Below are 7,390 nucleotides of genomic sequence, written 5' to 3'. Positions count from 1 at the left end.
AATTGTATTTATGTTGTTTTATCCTTTGCTTTATTAAATTGTATTTATGTTGTTTTAACCTATGCTTTATTAAATTGTATTTATGTTGTTTTATCCTATGCTTTATTAAATTGTATTTATGTTGTTTTATCCTATGCTTTATTAAATTTTATTTATGTTGTTGTATCCTTTGCTTTATTAAATTGTATTTATGTTGTTTTATCCTATGCTTTATTAAATTGTATTCATGTTGTTTTTTCTTATGCTTTATTAAATTGTATTTATGTTGTTTTATCCTATGCTTTATTAAATTGAATTTATTTTGTTTTATCCTATGCTTTATTAAATTGTATTTATATTGTTTTATCCTATGCTTTATAAATTGTATTTATGTTGTTTTATCCTATGCTTTATTAAATTGAATTTATGTTGTTTTATCCTATGCTTTATTAAATTGTATTTAATTTGTTTTATCCTATGCTTTATTAAATTGTATTTATGTAGTTTTAGCCTATGCTTTATTAAATTGTATTTAATTTGTTTTATCCTATGCTTTATTAAATTGTATTTATGTAGTTTTAGCCTATGCTTTATTAAATTGTATTTATGTTGTTTTATCCTATGCTTTATTAAAATGTATTTATGTACTTTTATCCTATGCTTTCTTAAATTGTATTTATGTTGTTTAAACCTATGCTTTAATAAATTGTATTCATGTTGTTTTATCTTATGCTTTGCTAAATTATATTCATGCTGTTTTAACTTATGCTTTATTAAATTGTATTTATGTTGTTTTAACATATGCTTTATTGAATTGTATTTATGTTGTTTTGTCCTATGCTTTATTAAATTGTATTTATGTTGTTTATCCTATGTTTCATTCAATTTTATTTATGTTGTTTTATCCTATGCTTTATTAATTTGTATTTATGTTGTTTTGTCCTATGCTTTATTAAATTGTATTTATGTTGTTTTATCCTATGCTTTATTAAATTGTATTTCTGTGGTTTTATCCTATGCTTTATTAAATTGTATTTATGTTGTTTTAAACTATGCTTTATTAAATTGTATTTATGTTGTTTTGTCCTATGCTTTATTAAATTGTATTTATGTTGTTTTAACCTATGTTTTATTAAATTTTATTTATGTTGTTTTATCCTATGCTTTATTAAATTGTATTTATGTTGTTTTATCCTATGCTTTATTAAATTGTATTTATGTTGTTTTATCCTATGCTTTATTAAATTGTATTTATGTTGTTTTATCCTATGCTTTATAAATTGTATTTATGTTGTTTTATCCTATGCTTTATTAAATTGTATTTATGTTGTTTTGTCCTATGCTTTATTAAATTGTATTTATGTTGTTTTAACCTATGCTTTATTAAATTGTATTCATGTTGTTTTATCCTATGCTTTATTAAGTTTTATTTATGTTGTTTTATCCTTTGCTTTATTAAATTGTATTTATGTTGTTTTATCCTATGCTTTATTAAATTGTATTCATGTTGTTTTTTCTTATGCTTTATTAAATTGTATTTATGTTGTTTTATCCTATGCTTTATTAAATTGAATTTATGTTGTTTTATCCTATGCTTTATTAAATTGTATTTATGTTGTTTTATCCTATGCTTTATAAATTGTATTTATGTTGTTTTATCCTATGCTTTATTAAATTGAATTTATGTTGTTTTATCCTATGCTTTATTAAATTGTATTTAATTTGTTTTATCCTATGCTTTATTAAATTGTATTTATGTAGTTTTAGCCTATGCTTTATTAAATTGTATTTAATTTGTTTTATCCTATGCTTTATTAAATTGTATTTATGTAGTTTTAGCCTATGCTTTATTAAATTGTATTTATGTTGTTTTATCCTATGCTTTATTAAAATGTATTTATGTACTTTTATCCTATGCTTTCTTAAATTGTATTTATGTTGTTTAAACCTATGCTTTAATAAATTGTATTCATGTTGTTTTATCTTATGCTTTGCTAAATTATATTCATGTTGTTTTAACTTATGCTTTATTAAATTGTATTTATGTTGTTTTAACATATGCTTTATTGAATTGTATTTATGTTGTTTTGTAGTATGCTTTATTAAATTGTATTTATGTTGTTTTATCCTATGCTTTATTAAATTGTATTTCTGTGGTTTTATCCTATGCTTTATTAAATTGTATTTATGTTGTTTTAAACTATGCTTTATTAAATTGTATTTATGTTGTTTTGTCCTATGCTTTATTAAATTGTATTTATGTTGTTTTAACCTATGTTTTATTAAATTTTATTTATGTTGTTTTATCCTATGCTTTATTAAATTGTATTTATGTTGTTTTATCCTATGCTTTATTAAATTGTATTTATGTTGTTTTATCCTATGCTTTATTAAATTGTATTTATGTTGTTTTATCCTATGCTTTATTAAATTGTATTTATGTTGTTTTATCCTATGCTTTATTAAATTTTATTTATGTTGTTTTATCCTATGCTTTATTAAATTGTATTTATGTTGTTTTATCCTATGCTTTATTAAATTGTATTTATGTTGTTTTATCCTATGCTTTATTAAATTGTATTTATGTTGTTTTATCCTATGCTTTATTAAATTTTATTTATGTTGTTTTATCCTATGCTTTATTAAATTGTATTTATGTTGTTTTATCCTATGCTTTATTAAATTTTATTTATGTTGTTTTATCCTGTGCTTTATTAAATTTTATTTATGTTGTTTTATCCTCTGCTTTATTAAATTGTATTTATGTTGTTTTAACCTATGCTTTATTAAATTGTATTTATGTTGTTTTATCCTATGCTTTATTAATTTATATTTATGTTGTTTTAACCTATGCTTTATTAAATTGTATTCATGTTGTTTTATCTTATGCTTTATTATATTGTATTTATGTTGTTTTATCCTATGCTTTATTAAATTTTATTTATGTTGTTTTATCCTATGCTTTATTAAATTGTATTTATGTTGTTTTAAACTATGCTTTATTAAATTGTATTTATGTCGTTTTATCCTATGCTTTATTAAATTGTATTTATGTTGTTTTAACATATGCTTTATTTAATTGTATTCATGTTGTTTTGTCCTATGCTTTATTAAATTGTATTTATGTTGTTTATCCTATGTTTCATTAAATTGTATTTATGTTGTTTTATCCTTTGCTTTATTAAATTGTATTTATGTTGTTTTAACCTATGCTTTATTAAATTGTATTTATGTTGTTTTATCCTATGCTTTATTAAATTGTATTTATGTTGTTTTATCCTATGCTTTATTAAATTTTATTTATGTTGTTTTATCCTTTGCTTTATTAAATTGTATTTATGTTGTTTTATCCTATGCTTTATTAAATTGTATTCATGTTGTTTTTTCTTATGCTTTATTAAATTGTATTTATGTTGTTTTATCCTATGCTTTATTAAATTGAATTTATTTTGTTTTATCCTATGCTTTATTAAATTGTATTTATATTGTTTTATCCTATGCTTTATAAATTGTATTTATGTTGTTTTATCCTATGCTTTATTAAATTGAATTTATGTTGTTTTATCCTATGCTTTATTAAATTGTATTTAATTTGTTTTATCCTATGCTTTATTAAATTGTATTTATGTAGTTTTAGCCTATGCTTTATTAAATTGTATTTAATTTGTTTTATCCTATGCTTTATTAAATTGTATTTATGTTGTTTTATCCTATGCTTTATTAAATTGTATTCATGTTGTTTTTTCTTATGCTTTATTAAATTGTATTTATGTTGTTTTATCCTATGCTTTATTAAATTGAATTTATTTTGTTTTATCCTATGCTTTATTAAATTGTATTTATATTGTTTTATCCTATGCTTTATAAATTGTATTTATGTTGTTTTATCCTATGCTTTATTAAATTGAATTTATGTTGTTTTATCCTATGCTTTATTAAATTGTATTTAATTTGTTTTATCCTATGCTTTATTAAATTGTATTTATGTAGTTTTAGCCTATGCTTTATTAAATTGTATTTAATTTGTTTTATCCTATGCTTTATTAAATTGTATTTATGTAGTTTTAGCCTATGCTTTATTAAATTGTATTTATGTTGTTTTATCCTATGCTTTATTAAAATGTATTTATGTACTTTTATCCTATGCTTTCTTAAATTGTATTTATGTTGTTTAAACCTATGCTTTAATAAATTGTATTCATGTTGTTTTATCTTATGCTTTGCTAAATTATATTCATGCTGTTTTAACTTATGCTTTATTAAATTGTATTTATGTTGTTTTAACATATGCTTTATTGAATTGTATTTATGTTGTTTTGTCCTATGCTTTATTAAATTGTATTTATGTTGTTTATCCTATGTTTCATTCAATTTTATTTATGTTGTTTTATCCTATGCTTTATTAATTTGTATTTATGTTGTTTTGTCCTATGCTTTATTAAATTGTATTTATGTTGTTTTATCCTATGCTTTATTAAATTGTATTTCTGTGGTTTTATCCTATGCTTTATTAAATTGTATTTATGTTGTTTTAAACTATGCTTTATTAAATTGTATTTATGTTGTTTTGTCCTATGCTTTATTAAATTGTATTTATGTTGTTTTAACCTATGTTTTATTAAATTTTATTTATGTTGTTTTATCCTATGCTTTATTAAATTGTATTTATGTTGTTTTATCCTATGCTTTATTAAATTGTATTTATGTTGTTTTATCCTATGCTTTATTAAATTGTATTTATGTTGTTTTATCCTATGCTTTATAAATTGTATTTATGTTGTTTTATCCTATGCTTTATTAAATTGTATTTATGTTGTTTTGTCCTATGCTTTATTAAATTGTATTTATGTTGTTTTAACCTATGCTTTATTAAATTGTATTCATGTTGTTTTATCCTATGCTTTATTAAGTTTTATTTATGTTGTTTTATCCTTTGCTTTATTAAATTGTATTTATGTTGTTTTATCCTATGCTTTATTAAATTGTATTCATGTTGTTTTTTCTTATGCTTTATTAAATTGTATTTATGTTGTTTTATCCTATGCTTTATTAAATTGAATTTATGTTGTTTTATCCTATGCTTTATTAAATTGTATTTATGTTGTTTTATCCTATGCTTTATAAATTGTATTTATGTTGTTTTATCCTATGCTTTATTAAATTGAATTTATGTTGTTTTATCCTATGCTTTATTAAATTGTATTTAATTTGTTTTATCCTATGCTTTATTAAATTGTATTTATGTAGTTTTAGCCTATGCTTTATTAAATTGTATTTAATTTGTTTTATCCTATGCTTTATTAAATTGTATTTATGTAGTTTTAGCCTATGCTTTATTAAATTGTATTTATGTTGTTTTATCCTATGCTTTATTAAAATGTATTTATGTACTTTTATCCTATGCTTTCTTAAATTGTATTTATGTTGTTTAAACCTATGCTTTAATAAATTGTATTCATGTTGTTTTATCTTATGCTTTGCTAAATTATATTCATGTTGTTTTAACTTATGCTTTATTAAATTGTATTTATGTTGTTTTAACATATGCTTTATTGAATTGTATTTATGTTGTTTTGTAGTATGCTTTATTAAATTGTATTTATGTTGTTTTATCCTATGCTTTATTAAATTGTATTTCTGTGGTTTTATCCTATGCTTTATTAAATTGTATTTATGTTGTTTTAAACTATGCTTTATTAAATTGTATTTATGTTGTTTTGTCCTATGCTTTATTAAATTGTATTTATGTTGTTTTAACCTATGTTTTATTAAATTTTATTTATGTTGTTTTATCCTATGCTTTATTAAATTGTATTTATGTTGTTTTATCCTATGCTTTATTAAATTGTATTTATGTTGTTTTATCCTATGCTTTATTAAATTGTATTTATGTTGTTTTATCCTATGCTTTATTAAATTGTATTTATGTTGTTTTATCCTATGCTTTATTAAATTTTATTTATGTTGTTTTATCCTATGCTTTATTAAATTGTATTTATGTTGTTTTATCCTATGCTTTATTAAATTGTATTTATGTTGTTTTATCCTATGCTTTATTAAATTGTATTTATGTTGTTTTATCCTATGCTTTATTAAATTTTATTTATGTTGTTTTATCCTATGCTTTATTAAATTGTATTTATGTTGTTTTATCCTATGCTTTATTAAATTTTATTTATGTTGTTTTATCCTGTGCTTTATTAAATTTTATTTATGTTGTTTTATCCTCTGCTTTATTAAATTGTATTTATGTTGTTTTAACCTATGCTTTATTAAATTGTATTTATGTTGTTTTATCCTATGCTTTATTAATTTATATTTATGTTGTTTTAACCTATGCTTTATTAAATTGTATTCATGTTGTTTTATCTTATGCTTTATTATATTGTATTTATGTTGTTTTATCCTATGCTTTATTAAATTTTATTTATGTTGTTTTATCCTATGCTTTATTAAATTGTATTTATGTTGTTTTAAACTATGCTTTATTAAATTGTATTTATGTCGTTTTATCCTATGCTTTATTAAATTGTATTTATGTTGTTTTAACATATGCTTTATTTAATTGTATTCATGTTGTTTTGTCCTATGCTTTATTAAATTGTATTTATGTTGTTTATCCTATGTTTCATTAAATTGTATTTATGTTGTTTTATCCTTTGCTTTATTAAATTGTATTTATGTTGTTTTAACCTATGCTTTATTAAATTGTATTTATGTTGTTTTATCCTATGCTTTATTAAATTGTATTTATGTTGTTTTATCCTATGCTTTATTAAATTTTATTTATGTTGTTTTATCCTTTGCTTTATTAAATTGTATTTATGTTGTTTTATCCTATGCTTTATTAAATTGTATTCATGTTGTTTTTTCTTATGCTTTATTAAATTGTATTTATGTTGTTTTATCCTATGCTTTATTAAATTGAATTTATTTTGTTTTATCCTATGCTTTATTAAATTGTATTTATATTGTTTTATCCTATGCTTTATAAATTGTATTTATGTTGTTTTATCCTATGCTTTATTAAATTGAATTTATGTTGTTTTATCCTATGCTTTATTAAATTGTATTTAATTTGTTTTATCCTATGCTTTATTAAATTGTATTTATGTAGTTTTAGCCTATGCTTTATTAAATTGTATTTAATTTGTTTTATCCTATGCTTTATTAAATTGTATTTATGTAGTTTTAGCCTATGCTTTATTAAATTGTATTTATGTTGTTTTATCCTATGCTTTATTAAAATGTATTTATGTACTTTTATCCTATGCTTTCTTAAATTGTATTTATGTTGTTTAAACCTATGCTTTAATAAATTGTATTCATGTTGTTTTATCTTATGCTTTGCTAAATTATATTCATGCTGTTTTAACTTATGCTTTATTAAATTGTATTTATGTTGTTTTAA

Source organism: Phyllobates terribilis, unplaced genomic scaffold (assembly GCF_046119375.1).
Source record: "Phyllobates terribilis strain yellow unplaced genomic scaffold, ASM4611937v1 Scaffold_20__1_contigs__length_20440879, whole genome shotgun sequence".
Classification (NCBI taxonomy): domain Eukaryota; kingdom Metazoa; phylum Chordata; class Amphibia; order Anura; family Dendrobatidae; genus Phyllobates; species Phyllobates terribilis.
This window is presented reverse-complemented; position numbering follows the sequence as displayed.